We start from the raw sequence: 15,417 nt of genomic DNA on the forward strand, positions 1-15,417 counted from the left end.
ACCAATCAATGCAAAACACTTTAGCCAGCAACTTAACTATTTGCCAATCTATTGCAGATATATTGAGAGAAAGGGCACACAGTACTGTAACCACACTGGTTCCTATTTGTCAAAGCCAGATCCATTCCTTCAATCTGTCGCTGTTTCTCCTCATCTGATTTTGACAGGAAGCTATGTGCTGAGATAAAGGACTTTTCCCTACCCATTGGTGCATTTGGGACATTTATTGGAGCAGAAAATGGCTTGCCAGTCTTTCTGACACTTGTGACTTGTCTTTCTGCTCTGTCCCTTCCTGTTTACAGTAATTCCTGTGGAATAGGAGTGTGTATATGCGGTGCATCAACTGAGGAAGGAAAAGATGGTGGAAGATTGCATAGCACAATCTTAGTTGCACAGTTTTTAAACATTGACTTCTAATGAAGGTGATATTATATTACACTGATTATAGTGGTGGTTTCGAATGTGCTGACTATGGGCTATGACAGGGAAGAGGTGTTTGTTCCATTAGTTTCCTCCTCCCTTTCCCTCTCTCCCCCATAATCAATGTAATTGTCTTTAACACACTCTCTCCAATAAATGTTCACCCATTTACTTGAACCGTCTTTCTCCCGGCCTCCCCATTATAATGAGAGATTAAACGAATTACAGCACAAATGTGATGAGGAATACGTTGTGACTGCAGGAAAAAAAGGTGGGGGAATCATTTATTACACTGGTAACAGTAGAGAGGGCATAACCACCCATTTAAATTGGTTGCAGAAAATAAAGGGTGTGAATGTTTTGTTCCAAGGTGGTCTAGATTTTTTCACAGCTGGTGGAATGTGCTCATTCTTCAGTAGATTGGCATCTAGGCATCGTGGTTACAGATATATATTCTTGGAGAAGTATGGGCAGGGATTAGCTAAGGCAAGAGTGGGTAACCTGTGGCCCTCCAATTGTCGGAGTACAGCTCCTGTTTGAGACCACTGGCCATGCTGGTGGGGGCTGATGGGAAATGAAGTCCAACAGCGCCTGGAGGGCTCAGGTTCCTGATCCCGCTAAAGACTCAAAAGCTGGGAGATGGAGTTTCATTGTTTACAAGAAAGAGGAGGCGATGGATGGATTTATATAGCCTGCCTTTCTGTGCTTGCTTTATAGCAAAGTAGCCTTGTGTTTCTGCTATCTCACAACTACAACTATTCAACAGAATTACAGATTCAGACATAAATTTAACAAACAGATGCAGTTACGACATATTAAAAAATAACCAGCCCAATGATACAAGCAGACTGCTAGTGACTGGGTGGGGGACATGGAATAGCAAGGGTTTTTTTTCCTAAGTAGGAAGGAAGCCTCATTTATTTTGAGGGAATTACTCTTGAGTCAAACATGCCAAAGCCAGCCACTTAAGTTTTATTCTGTAAAGGCAGCACACTTGGGGAGTGAATGAAATAATTTGGATAAGGAGGAAAGTGCTTAAACAAACATAGCCTAGTATCCACCTCTGTCCAGGGTTGGGCTAGCAGTAATGAACCACTCCTGCTTTTTCTGCTGCTCTCAGAGGGCCCCCTCCCAAGTCCCTGATGAGGATGGTCAGCATTTCTTCCTCTAACCAGCCTTTCTCAACCTGTGGGTCCCCAGATGTTGTTGAACTACAACTCCCATCACCCCTAGCTAGCAAGGCCAGAGCTCAGGGATGATGGGAATTGTAGTCCAACAACATCTGGGGACCCACAGGTTGAGAACTGCTGCCGGAGTCTAATCCTTTAGCAATAGTGATTAACTGATTAAGCTCCTTAACTGCCTCCCAAGTGCTGCAGCCTCAGAGAGAGGACTGGAGCATGTACTAAAACCGGGGTGGAGAACTTGTGCCTGCGCGGGGAGCAAATGTGGCCCTCTGGGACACTCTGGTCCATGGCACTCTCCACAGGCCACACCCCCTCCTGGGCCACACCCCTTACAATTCCCTGCTTTGCAACTCTTGCCATCAGCTCAGGAACATCTGAAGTGGCAACATTAAAGCTAAAATGATGGGACAAATCTGACATCTAGTGGCCAAAAGGGGTGAATTTGGTTCCTGATTGTTTTTTAGTGGTTTGAAAAAATGTAATTCTGCCCATGCTGCTTTAATTCTGATTATATGATCATTTATTCTTTAATGGAAATTGTGCTTTGTTTGATTTTGGGTGCACCCTGAGGACTCCCAGAGTTGAAAGGCAGAGAGAATATTTTAAATAAATGAAAAGATGCCCTAACAAACTATATGTATGTGTCTATGTATGTATACGGTGACGTGGGTAGTACTGTGGGTTAAACCATAGAGGACTTGCTGATCAGAAGGTTGGTGGTTCGAATCCCCACGACGGGGTGAGCTCCCGTTGCTCGGTCCCTGCTCCTGCCCACCTAGCAGTTCGAAAGCACGTCAAAGTGCAAGTAGATAAATAGGTACCGCTCCGGCGGGAAGGTAAACGGCGTTTCCGTGCACTGCTCTGGTTTGCCAGAAGCGGCTTAGTCATGCTGGCCGTATGACCCAGAAGCTGTACGCCGGCTCCCTCAGCCAATAAAGCGAGATGAGCGCCGCAACCCCAGAGTTGGTCGTGACTGGACCTAATGGTCTGGGGTCCCTTTACCTTTACCTTTTTATGTATGTATACACACACATGCATATGTGAATAATAAATGGAAGGTACTGCCAACCTAGCAGTTCAAAAGCATGTCAAAGTGCAAGTAGATAAATAGGTACCGTTCTGGCGGGAAGGTAAATGGCGTTTCCGTCACTGCTCTGGTTCGCCAGAAAGCAGCTTAGTCATGCTGGCCACATGACCTGGAAGCTGTACACCGGCTCCCTCGACCAGTAAAGTGAGACGAGCGCCGTAACCCCAGAGTCATCTACAACTGGACCTAACAGTCAGCAGTCCTTTTACCTTTACTATAATTACAGGTTATTGCATTCCTCTCATGCTGGGTTGAAGACTTCAGGAATCCCAGGGGCTCAATGAACATTCATTTCAGCCCCCTTATTACTGCTTCTTGTTTCCATATCTTTTTTTTTTCAGCTGTCATTCAGTGGACCCTGTGTGCTGCTGTTTTGGCTACAAAAGCAATTAGCAGGTGTACATATGTATATTTGTAGTTTGTTGTTTCTTCCACCAGATGGCAAAGCTGTCCCGTTTTTCTCTCCTCGCTCTCCTTTTCTCTTGAGAGAGGTGACCAGAACTCTCTCTCCATCATCTCCTGAAGAGTGACTGTCTGCTGCAGCAGAGGACCAAAACAAACAAACAAACAAAGAACAGAGAACAAAGAGATGCTATTTCCAGGTTCACGGAACAGTGCTTCAAATATGAATGAAAAAGCAACTCTTTTTACAGCTGTTATCCAATTCAAGAAATCCTAGCCACTTAACCAAAGTAGTTTTCTGTGAATTGACCTGTTAAATCTGCATACAATGAAAATAATAGTTTAAGGTTGGGGGAAAATTCTTTGTTTTTCGGTGCTGCTTGTATATGATTCAGCAGATACTCTCTTGGAAGAGTCATTTCCCTCTTCCAAGAGTAACACAAGAACATAAGAACAGCCAGTAGCTGTTCAGGCCAGTAGCCCATCTAGGGCAGCATCCTATTCTCAGAATGATCAGTCTAGGCTTGCCATATGTCAGGAAAATTCCTGAGGTTTTCTGGTGCAAAAATGGCGTCGGGGCAAAATGTCAGGGGAAACCCAGATGTATGGCAACGCGATGGAAAAAGCAGCGGAAACAGCTCCAAAAGAGCTCAACAAATATGGAAACCCCAGATCAAGCAGCATTTGAGTGCAACAACCCTTGCACCTTTCAATGGCTTCCAGCAACTGGCATTCAGAAGCATCCTTCCTGTGATAGTGGATATACCCACCAGGGTTAGCAGTAAAGAGTGAGGGTGCCCCTCTGAATACTGGTTGCCAAGGAGCAACAGTCGAACAGCATCATTGCCCTCATGCCTTGATGCTTGTGAGCTCCCTGGAGGCACCCAGTTGGCCAACGTGATGCTAGACTATATGGACCTTTGGCATGATTCAAGTGGGGTCTTCTTAACAATGGGCGGGGGGAACAGAAGACGGGTCCAATTGCATACCGTCCAAACATTTCCTTAACCAAAAGTTTGTTTGAGCCATCTCACAATTTGGAAACCTGTAAGGCACTGCATGGACATTGTAACTGCCATCTCTATGCCCCATTGACGCAGACTTCGCCAAATGGAATGGCTGTGGCTGGCTTCAGTTGTGTAGCTTGTCTAGAATTGCATCACCAACAATGTCCAGTAGATTCCCTTGACAGTCGTGCAACCGTGTTCTGTAGAGCCATCGCAATAGCAACGGATGCACTAATGAGGCCCATCTCTAAAAAACATTAGCGGCGCACACATTACCAGCTTAAAATGCAGTGAGATCATTACCTCCACACTGTATTTCAAATTGCAATTGTACATCGTTGCATGCATCAGTGCAGTTAGATGCATTTCCAAATCACCAGGCGCCTGCCCACAGCACTGGGCACAGAGGATATGCGTGGACGGCTTATATTTTCAAATCAGATTGAAGCCGACTTGGGGGGGAAACACACCAAAACTCAGTATTTCTCAAGAAGCTACAGGACAGGTGTGGATTCCAGTCCTAGCTCAGCAGTGATCAGCTGCTTTCTTAAATGGCTTCTTCTCCTGTACCTTTAAAGTCAGTCTCACACCCAGAAAGTAAACAGATGCAATATTTCCTAGCCTGGAGAGAAGGAGTGTGAAAAACCTCACTCACTATGTTTCAGGCGGGTGTTAAAAGGCACAGGAGGAGGCTGGGGCAGTGGAAACCAATGTGGAAAACTGAATTTCCTGAGCTATGGGAGGGTCACAGCTCATCTTCCACTTCCCCTTTCTTCCCCTGCTAATCAGTGGGATTAGTCTCAGGGCAACACAACAACCCTTGTTCGGTTCACCAAGCTGTGGGGCAGTTACAATGGTGCCACACAAGGGATTTTCCAAGTAGCCTCCATCCTGCTGCTCTTGCCTGGCTCCACTTGCCCCGAGGACTGAGCCTTGAACACAAAGGAAGAGTTTGGGATAAGCTGGAATAAATACTTTTCAGGTCTGTATGTTTTAGACTCTGCTTTCTTCTCCCTAGGATTTTCATTTCCTCTCTTGGTTTGTTTGCCTTTTTGAGCATGTGACTGTGGAAGGGAGGGAGAGAGGGAGGGAAAGGAGGCACGATGACATAAGGAGACCCAGAGGCAAAGTGGTGTTTTCATTGAAAAAGATGGAACATTTGGCAGCGGTTGCAAGTGTCCCAATTCTTTGCTTTCCTGGAGTCAAAATGTAAGGGGTGGTCAACGAAGAGTCACCAACTTGGATGGCTTTAAAAGACGATTCAACAAATCCATGGAGGATAAGTTTATCAATGGCTTCAAGCCACGATGGAGGCTATGCTCTGCCTCCCTGGTCCGAGGCAGTAATACTTCTGAATACCAGTTGCTAGAAACCACTGCAGAGGAGAATGCTATTGTGTGGACAGGCAGAGTCCCCCCAACCCCAGGTGACCCCCGAGTGGAATAATGACTCAAGGCAATGTGCTATGGGATTAAAATTGGCCACAACTTTATTAAGTTTCAGATGTAGGGACACCTTGGCTCAGACATTGGGCGTTTATCCTTCCCAGTCCCCAGCCGGGGATCTGGGAGACTTCAGGGCTATCCAGAATGTGTGGGGGTTGGGCTGGCTCTGGAGAACATATTTTCAAGCAGAGAGCCCCCCCCCCGTTTCGTCGCCATTGGAGGGGAGATCAATGACAACCTCTCGGTGTATGGCCAATGCCTCCCCGCAAGACCCCTTTAACGGGGATCCCTGGTATCACTGCTGCAAGGGGGGCGTGGGACAACGCTACACGCCCCCCCCCTCATTTAGGAAAATAGACTAAAGGATTCCACCCAAGGCCTGAAACCGCCACCCGGCAGGAAGGTCCCTCCCTTTACCTGGCCGATCCCCTGGCAACGCCTCCCCGGGCGGGATTGAGCGATTGGCTGAGGTAGGCGGAGACCTCCAGGTATCCAGCCTGAGGAGGAGGAAGCCAGCCAGAACTACCAGGAGTCGCACTGGGATCGTGGGGTGTGTGTGGGTGCATGCAACCACGTAAAAGGCACCCCTATTTGATATGGGGAGCGGTTATTGTGCTCAGCAGGTACCCCACAGGTCTCTAGTTGGTCACTGCAAGAACAGGATGCTGGACTAGATGCAAGGGGGGCGTGGGTCACCACTTCACGCCCCCCCCCCATTATCGAAGATAGACTAAAGGATTCCACCCAAGGTCTGAAACCGCCACCCTTTTTTTAAACACTGTGAATGATTAGGACAAAGCAGCATCACCACTGATGATCAAAGCACCAAATATATCCTGAATTCATTCTTAAACCCAAATTTGCTTATTGACTATATCTTTTTTTTTTTTTAAACAAACTACAGCCCACAATCCAGAGTCACACTATGACTCGGAGAATCATGCATCTAAAGTTAGTGCAGAAATTGCAGACAAAATATACTGCAGAATGAATAACCGGAAAGTGAATGTTACTCCTTGCAGAATAATCGCTGCAGAAGAACTAAGGCAGAGTGGATGCAAGGTCAACAACCCAATAGTGGGAGATCTGCTGCACAGGGATGGGGATAGATGACCTTTGAGATATTTGGGCTATCTTGGTTCAGATTGTTGATGTATTTAATGCCGAATACTCATGGTCCTGGCCAGAGCCTGATACAAGCCGTTGGTTAGTTGGATGTGCTTGATATGAGTGAATGAATGTGTGCTAGAGAAGGAGTCACCATCCACATCTTATCTCAAATCTCTGCCAGCAGAAGCTCCTGTATATCAAGCAAGGATGAAAGATGGGCATTTCTCTTGTCCCATTTTGTTGCAGCAAGATATTTGTTGCCACAGCTGACAAAGCAGCCAGGCTGACCTGGTTTGTATCAGTCTTTGGATTCCTTTCCCCCCTCCCCCACAGCCCCAGGCTTCCTACATCCATCTCTGCTTTACAGGCATAATCTCCCATTCAGAACTAATCTGCCTTTATTCTGTGCATGCACCTCCATAACAGATGCTGTGACCATTTTATTGTTGGGAGGGGCTTTCTTTTGTAGGCTGCATTCAGACAGTCTTACGAATTTCAACATCCAAACCAGCAAGCTGTGGTTTAAGCGGTCCCTTGAAAGCAGGGTTGCAAACTTCAGTTTGATCCAGGTTTGATCCTGGTTTAGGGGAGGTTGCTCAAACAGCAGTTTCCTGGTTTGGATGTCATGGTAAACTGTGGTTTTCAGAAGGAATATAATGAATTAAGCTCTGCATATGACAGGAAGAAGGGAGGGGAGAAGGAGTACTGTATAGGGGGCTGCCTGAATGCAGCCATAATCCATGTGCGGGCATGGAGGCTGAATGGCTGGGAAATAGCTTTCAGCAAGAATTTGTATTCTGTTGAAGGTGAGGCATGAGACCTAGAAAAGAGAATGGCTTAGTAAGCCTTGGAAACATTAGCCTGGGTTAAACTGATGGGTATTGATACACCACCAAAAAAACATCAAGAGGTCATAGAAGCTTGGAAACCAGTGATTGTTTTGATTCTGAATCAACTGGTATGGACCACTCAGCCATCTTATTCTGATGTGTAGGCTGTGACACATCTGGCTTGTCATCATATTTTGAGGCTGAATCTTGGGTTTGACAACAGAGGCATAGAGAGCTGAGTCCTTGATGCTGTCAATATCCTGCTTGGAACTCTTGGTCTGGGACTTTCTTTGAGTGTTACTGGGTCTCCTCTGCTTCTTTTCCATCACCCACTTTCTTTGCTGTATCTTGTGTGTATTGCAGTGTGTGGGGGTGTGGGGGTGTTTCTCACAACAAGCCAGTAGTCCACATTGTTCTATTGACTGTTGTCAAGACCTACCAGGGCTAGAACCTGGAAGATTAATTGCTGAAAGCTACCCAAAGTAGCTGGGGCAAACTAGTCAGATGGGCAATATATAAACAAACAAACAAACAAAAATATGCATATATAATGAAGCTGTTTGCAGAAATAAGAGATCAAAAAGTTGGAAATTTTGTCGAAGAGTGGGGATTCTTTCCAGACTATCTGTGAAAAGGTTACAGTCAAATGACATTGTGAGCAGGATTTGAACTATAGGCAAGAGAATAAATAAATGATTGTAATATAAGTTACAATATACCGTAATAGAAAATAAATGGTAGTTATGGCAGCAGATAAAGGATTACAATAGGGGCATCATGGACGTAAGGATGGGAAGTCAAAATGTAAGAAATTATTATATTGAATGCGAATTGAACAATGTCAAATTTTGTGTAAAAAAACTAACAACAACAACAACAACAACAACAGGTTGTTTCAGGGACCATGAGCAGCTGCCCCTTGTGGTGAAGAATAGTCAGAAAGGGAGCTTGAAGCATTTTCCAAGCAGTGAAGCACCCAGAGCCTCTGGATTGGCCTTGACCATTGGACCCTTTTGGATAAGAAGGGTCACAAAGACTTCCTGTTTGAACCCAGATCTCACCGAGGGCTAGCCTGAGGCAAATGGCAAGATGATGCCCTCATTGTTCCATGCACACAAGCCAACTAGACTGACAAGTCAAAGCTTGTTCTTGTACTGGCAATATAAGATAGTGTCCTCTTCTGCACTTGAATGAAGTAGACTGAATCTGGGGGTGCAGAACAAACCACATGGCATACACAGCTCTGTCCTCTGACAAAAGGGTACAGCCAAGGGACTCATGAGGAACAGCCAGGGCGCTGTCTCTTCTGCCCTCCAGCGTCTCCTGCCTGAGGTGGCCACCTCACTTTGTCTAAGATTAGGGCTGGCCCTGATCTTGCCTGAACAACAAGGCCCAGGAATGGGCAGACCTCAGGTTTGTTTGTTGTTTCTTCTTCTTCTTCTTCTTCTTCTTCTTCTTCTTCTTCTTCTTCTTCTTCTTCTTCTTCCTCCTCTTCCTCTTCCTCTTCCTCTTCCTCTTCCTCTTCCTCTTCCTCTTCCTCTTGTTAGAACACCAATATCTACCAACCAAAGGCAGGTGCAAAAGATATCCAGTTAGAATTAAGGAGCAGCATGTATTGGAGGCACCTGCTGAACCCAGGAAATTGTTTTCATGATCAGAACTGGTCTCATTGTCCTACCACACAAGCTTCCATCCCTGATTTTCCCAGCAAGCTTTCTGAATCTTAGCAGCCTAATTTAGAAGTGTGGTGGGGAAGCTCTTTTTGTTCTTTCTACTGCTAAACAATTTGGAGCCAGAATCCTTACGGATCTAGTGTAAATTAGTCACAGATCTACCTGTAGCTCCTGGCTGTATATCTCTTGGCTCTTGACTTCCTGGCTCACCTTATGGCCTTGAGACACTCCTATAGCCATGACCTAAACACATTTAACTTCCTCCCTTTCCTTCCTGACCTCTCCTTGTCCTCTGACCCTTCCTCCACTCTCTGCTGTTGGCAGGTGTCAAAGAAGCGTGCCGCAAACTGGGGTTGAGTTTGTATCCCAGGCAAGCCCATGCAAGTGGGTAGCAGAGGGCTGATCCCTTTATTTAAGGAACAGCTGTCAGTCAGTGGCAGAGCATGGTCTTTGCATGCAAAGGGTGCCAGGAGGGTGGGAAAGTCTTTTGTCTGAAACCCTACAAAGTTGCTGCGAGTCAGTGTAGGCTGTACTGAGCTAGACTCAATAGTCTGGTGCAGTGTGTCCCTAGATGGGTATTGTTGTTGTTTGTACGTAGACTCTTGTTGTAAACAAAAATTGCCCTTTTCCCTTATGGGGTATCCAAGAGCCCATATAGAGTCCTTACATAGGTTCCCTACTGTTAGGAGAAAATAACAGAGGCCAACCAGAGAATATTGAGAAGCAAAGCAGCTAGTAAGCTTGATCTTTATTGATCTGTTGCAACAGGGTGCTCCCCTCACCCGCAGGAGAGAGGAGGGACCCAGAAAAATGGCGTGCAAGGCCTTATATAGACTTTTGAAATTGCCACCCTGTCATGGAATTGGAGGCAGAGAAGGGGGAGAGAATGGGTACTTACAGAGATCACGTTCCTTTAATTAGCAGCTGCTCTTCCTCAGATGAGGAAGGTGATGAAGGGCTGTCAGGAGGCAATGAATCTGAGAGGGGGGAGACACTTCCGGGGCCCAGCCACTCTCATAGCAGAGGAAGGAAGGGGGTTGGGCTCAGGAAGTGGATATGCTGGGGAAAACGGAAAACCCCTTCAGTCGAGGCAACTGACTCACCATGATGGAGACAGACTTTTTTGAGCTCTTGTAAATAGCTTGAAGATACCAATAAATCTCTGTAAATATGGCTGGATTCCCGGACTCTTATCTCTACTAGCACTCACCAGTCATTCTGACACACCCTGTAGATCAAGACCACGCCCAGAAACATCATACATACATCACAGAAGGGGTGTAACGTAAGACCACCCCCCAGATACATCACACCTACATCACAGAAAAGGCGGTCTAAAACAGAAATTTGAATATTGTTTTTCTCCTGTTGTTGTTTATCTCCTGTCTGGCAGGTTACTTGACTGGATTGCCTGGGGAGCCCGGCCATTCTTTTGTAGTGATAAATACTTAGTTCCTGGGCCAGGTCACAGGCCCACACCCTATTCATATCTTACATGTGTCCTTAAGACAGGATTTGTGAGGCAAGAGACAATGGGGAGGTTTCCCACTTTGACCTTGCAGAGAAAACATTTGGTCAGTTTAGGAATCAAAATGGTTCCAGGTCGGCCTTCCTGTGCTGATCTATGTATGTGCTTGGTTGGTACACTTATGAACATTACCATATATCTAAGACCATAAAATTCCTATCACACTCTGCAACTTGCCATTGATACAACAATAGTGCATTAGGGATGGGTTTACAGTATACTGGACTGTCATCCTGCTTGTTCAGCGATGCTTCCCCAATGTTACCGCATCATTGCCATCCTGGTGGGGCACTCTTGATCTGTAGTGCAACCAAAACAGGTCAGCCCTCACCGTCCAGAAGATCTTGGCTCTTCCAAACATCCTTTTTATTGTGTATTCATGATTACTGGTGTGCATCATGGCAGCGACATGCAAATCCATTTTCAATATTATTTGCGTCTGCAAAAGTTGCTTGCTTTCCACTACCCATTGCTTCCTACTCAAATCCTGTAACCTATCATACCACAAATGCTCCCTTTTATTTTTCTTTCTTTCCTTTCTCCTGCAGTTGGGTGGGGTGGGGTGGGTGCTTTGTGGTAGAAATAAAATAGCAGGATTTCAGCAGGAAGCCATAGGACATCATGGATAGGATATGAAGAACTCCGTCTGCCCCAAAATGTTTTCAGGTGTGAATGGTGTATAACTGTCCCAATACCAGTCTGTGCCTTTAGAAACACACAATGGGAGCCCTCTGTATAAGTCAGCTTCCTGTGTTCCCAAGGGCTGGGAGCAAACGGGTTCTCCCATTCATATGTGGCTGTGTGCTGCCCAGGTGAAGCGGCCCCTCCCTCTCCAAGGGTGCCCCAGCTGATGTTATGAAAGAACATGAATGAAACTGTGTGTCTTTATTCATGGGAGGCACTGTCTCCAGCTGAGGGGAGCACATGTGCCTCTCTTGTGTCGAAAGAGGAGCAGCCGTCTCTGGCCATGTCGGGGGAGGGGAGCCGGGTGGGGGGAGGGGAGGGGAGGCTGCTACCCGTGGCCAAGTGCTATTTATAGCTCACTGCAGCCTGGTGCAAAAGGGATCGTGTGGAGCAGCCGGGCTATTTATAGTAACCAGCTCTCAGCAGCAGCACCCGACTCACATCCTAATAACCCACCGCAGAGAAGAGAGAGAGGGAGGGAGAATAAGCAGAAGAGGGGGAGGGGATGTTCTTGCAGTATCCCACCCAAATCCAAGCCTGTAGTCTCAGTAAGATCCTGCATTTTAGACCAGCTTACCCATCCCATCCATTCATCCACAAGGAAATGTATTAGATTTTCCAGTATGGGCACCTTTTGCCCAACATGGAATTAAATGCATCTATATCTGTGTCTTAAGGGTACAATTGTTTTGGCTACAGTTAAAGATTCTGAATAATAGCTGTAGGGTGGGGACATTATTTTCAGATGCTCCTTTTCCCCCTCAAATAACTCTACGGCTTGAGCATGATATCTGAAACAAGAGCTGGGTTGAATGATCCTCACAGCAAATGATCCTCAATTCCGAAAATTGGTTCTTTTGAATTGTCAGGTGGTGCTTCCAGTGGCTGGTGGTTGTTTCAGCATCGTAGATGGTGGAGTGCAATTTATGAGAAGTGTTTTCAAGGCCCCAAATTGGCCTCCTGCTTCCCACAAATATCAGGGTCCCAGTACTCAATGGTTTAGATTTCCAATAATGAGGGAAGATCCACCCCCTAACTTGTCTGCTTCCAGGAAATCAGCCCCAAGCAAGCCCTCTCAGAGGTCAAGAGAGGCCTGGGCCATTTCCAGATTTTGAAGGCCCCAGACCATAATAAAAATTAAAATGACAAAACCAAGAAAAAAGGCACCAAAAATAGAGTGAGACATAATTTGATCACATAGACACATAAATGTATTTATTTAGCAATTGCTTTTCTAGTCTTTTCTAGCTAAAAGAGAGTCTCACGTATGGCCTGATGTACATAAGTTCAAGTTGTGAAACCTTATTGAAATCAAGATACACTACCTCCACAGCATTCCTCTGATCCACAAAGCTTGTATCTCCATCAAAAATAATAATAATATGAGATTAATCTGACATGACTTCTTTTTGAGAAACCCTTGCTGGGTCTTGGTAATCATAGCATCCTTTTCTAAGTGTTCACAGACTGACTGTTGAGTTATCTGTTCTAGAACCTTTCCTGGTGTCAATGTCAAGCTCACCAGTCGGTAGTCACCTAGGTCTCTCTCTCCCCCCCCCCCCTTTGAAGCTGGGGATAACATTTGCCTGCCTCCAGTCTGCAGGGACCTCACTTGTTCTCCAAGAATTCTCAAAGATCATAGACAAAGGCTCTGAGATTACACCAGCAAGCTCCTTTAGTACCCTTGGATGCAGCTCATCAGAGCCTGGGGATTTGAATTCATTTAATGTACCACCTCTTTTCTTATCTTGGGCTGCAGCTCCCTCCTTACATCATTTATTCTGTTATCACCAGGTTGGGCATCACTTTCCTTTTGAATGAAGACCTAAAGGGATGGTGGGATTTGTAATCCAACCCAACCCCTGGGTTAAGCTTGCAAGTTCCCCCAAAAAGCTGTCCTGAGTTTTGAGAAGGGACACAAAAACTTGTGGAAGGGAGTGACAGCCGTAAAGAGCAGGAAGCAGTGACATATGAAATATGAAGGCAGAGCTATTGTTGTTTATTTATTTATTACATTTGCATAGCATCTCTATCTTCCAAGAAGGTGTACATGGTTCTCCTCCTCCCTGTTTTATCCTCACGACGATCTTATGGTAGGTTAGGCTAAGAGATGGTGACTGGCCCAAGGTCACCCAGTGACTGAATTGGGGTTTGAACATCTGGTCTCCCAGGTCATAGTCCAGCACCCTAAGCATTACACCACACTGGCGCTACCTTAAGTTTCAATGCCAACTGAAAACTTTTCACTTCTGCCTCTCTACCTTTCTTTTTTGGGGAGGTGGTCATCTAGTGGCACTGGCTTGTACTTAGTCTAGGAGACAAAAGCTCTGGTAAGTTTGAATTGCTGCAATATTATTGTTCGCATGTGTGTGTCCTGTTATGTATTCTTCTGCCCTGAGATTGCTGGACAATAAAGGGCAGGATACAAGTTTCACAAATCAACAAACAAATTGTAGTTACCCAGGCAAAAATAAGCAGGACTCTGCCCCAAGGCCAGGGCTGACCCCAAACCCTTTGGCCGACTGAGATGAGGTGGGAGGGACTCATCCCTTCCACAACCTGCAATACCAGCAGCCACACCTTACTGTAGATATTACAGAGAAGCTGCTGCAAGCCTAGTGAGGCTTCACCAAAGTGTTTTGCCGGACAGCTGTCTGCAACAGGAACTTGAGCAGTATGACAGTAAGGGTGTGCACTAATTTTAATGGCTGTGAGGGCTTTGGCAGGTGGCAAGCAAGTGGGGCCCATTCTGCTGCCTTTCCCAATCTTCTGCTTGAGACAAGTGCCTCAGTATGACTCACAATTGGGCTGACCCTGCCTAAGACAGACAATATGTAACTCCTTAAAATAAGTAGATTAACAATGCAATCCTATACAATTTTACTCTGGTGGACATACTCCCAGCAGAGCTTACTCCCCTAAATCAAGCAAAATACTGTAGGTAGAAATGTGAAACAAGGCTGGTTGTAAGTATCCTAGCAGTATTAGATCAGAAGCAAGCAAAATACAGAGCAGTAGTTTTAGGGATAGCAAGGGTAGCTCAAGAAACATGCCTCTTTCAGTGTCATAGTGACTTTGGAGGCTTGGCAAAGTCAAGAATGATGATTTAGACTTCTTGGTTATCTTGGGAAGTGTGATGGCCTGGGATTCTGATTCAGAGGCTGAACCAGAGGAATCCCAGCCTGCACAGGAGTCCCCGCCTCCAGGGCCGGCTGAACTGGGGCAGGGCCTTGATTCTGAAGCGCCTGCACCTGTGCCGGATCCTCAGGAGCAGGCACCAGGTGATTCCACTCAGAGGCTCCAGAGGTGGTTGAGGACTCAGTGCCTGCAGGTGAGTCTCCCCCTGGGCCCAGTAACCCTTCAGCCTCTTCTGAACTGCAGAGGCTCAGAGCAGAGAGGCGAAGGGAACTGGTTTCTCCCAGGAGGAGTGCTCGCCTTAAGGCCAAGAGAGGTGGGTCTCCTAGGGGCCGGGACCGCCCCTGGCCTCAGAACAGATAAAGGCCAGTCAGCCCGGTCCCAGGTTGTGGGAGCAACATCGTTGTTGAGTACCTGTTCCTGCCCGGACCCAGACCTGACTCTCCAGTGCTCCTGTCCCTGCCCGGCTTCCTGCTTCGGACCTCGCCCCGCTCCTTGTGGACTGATTCCAGGCTAGTGACCCAGGACCGGACTTTGACTACGCCAACGGTAACCTTTCCCCTGGGACCAGCACAGGAAGTCTTTTAAAGAACATTTCTTGGATCCTGTGACAGAGTGGTTTTAGCTGACCTGGACCTACCACAACAACCAATTCCCACAGAAATACCAACTTAATTCTAGTGTTGCTCTGGAAATGAAGGTGCACATGTGCAATGAAAGATCCGAGTGGATTTTGCAAGGGACAAATCTGTAAAGGAGGGTTCGAATGATGTAGTGGTTATGTTGGACTGGGGAGACCTGGGTTCAGATCCTGACATAGCAATGGCATTCATTGGATTATTCTGGGCAAGTCAGTGTCTCAGTTCCTAAGGGTGCCCAGCTGTTGTGAGGAGAGTATGGCATAACTTT

This window comes from Podarcis erhardii, assembly GCF_964252035.2.
Source record: "Podarcis erhardii genome assembly, chromosome: 13".
NCBI classification, from domain to species: domain Eukaryota; kingdom Metazoa; phylum Chordata; class Lepidosauria; order Squamata; family Lacertidae; genus Podarcis; species Podarcis erhardii.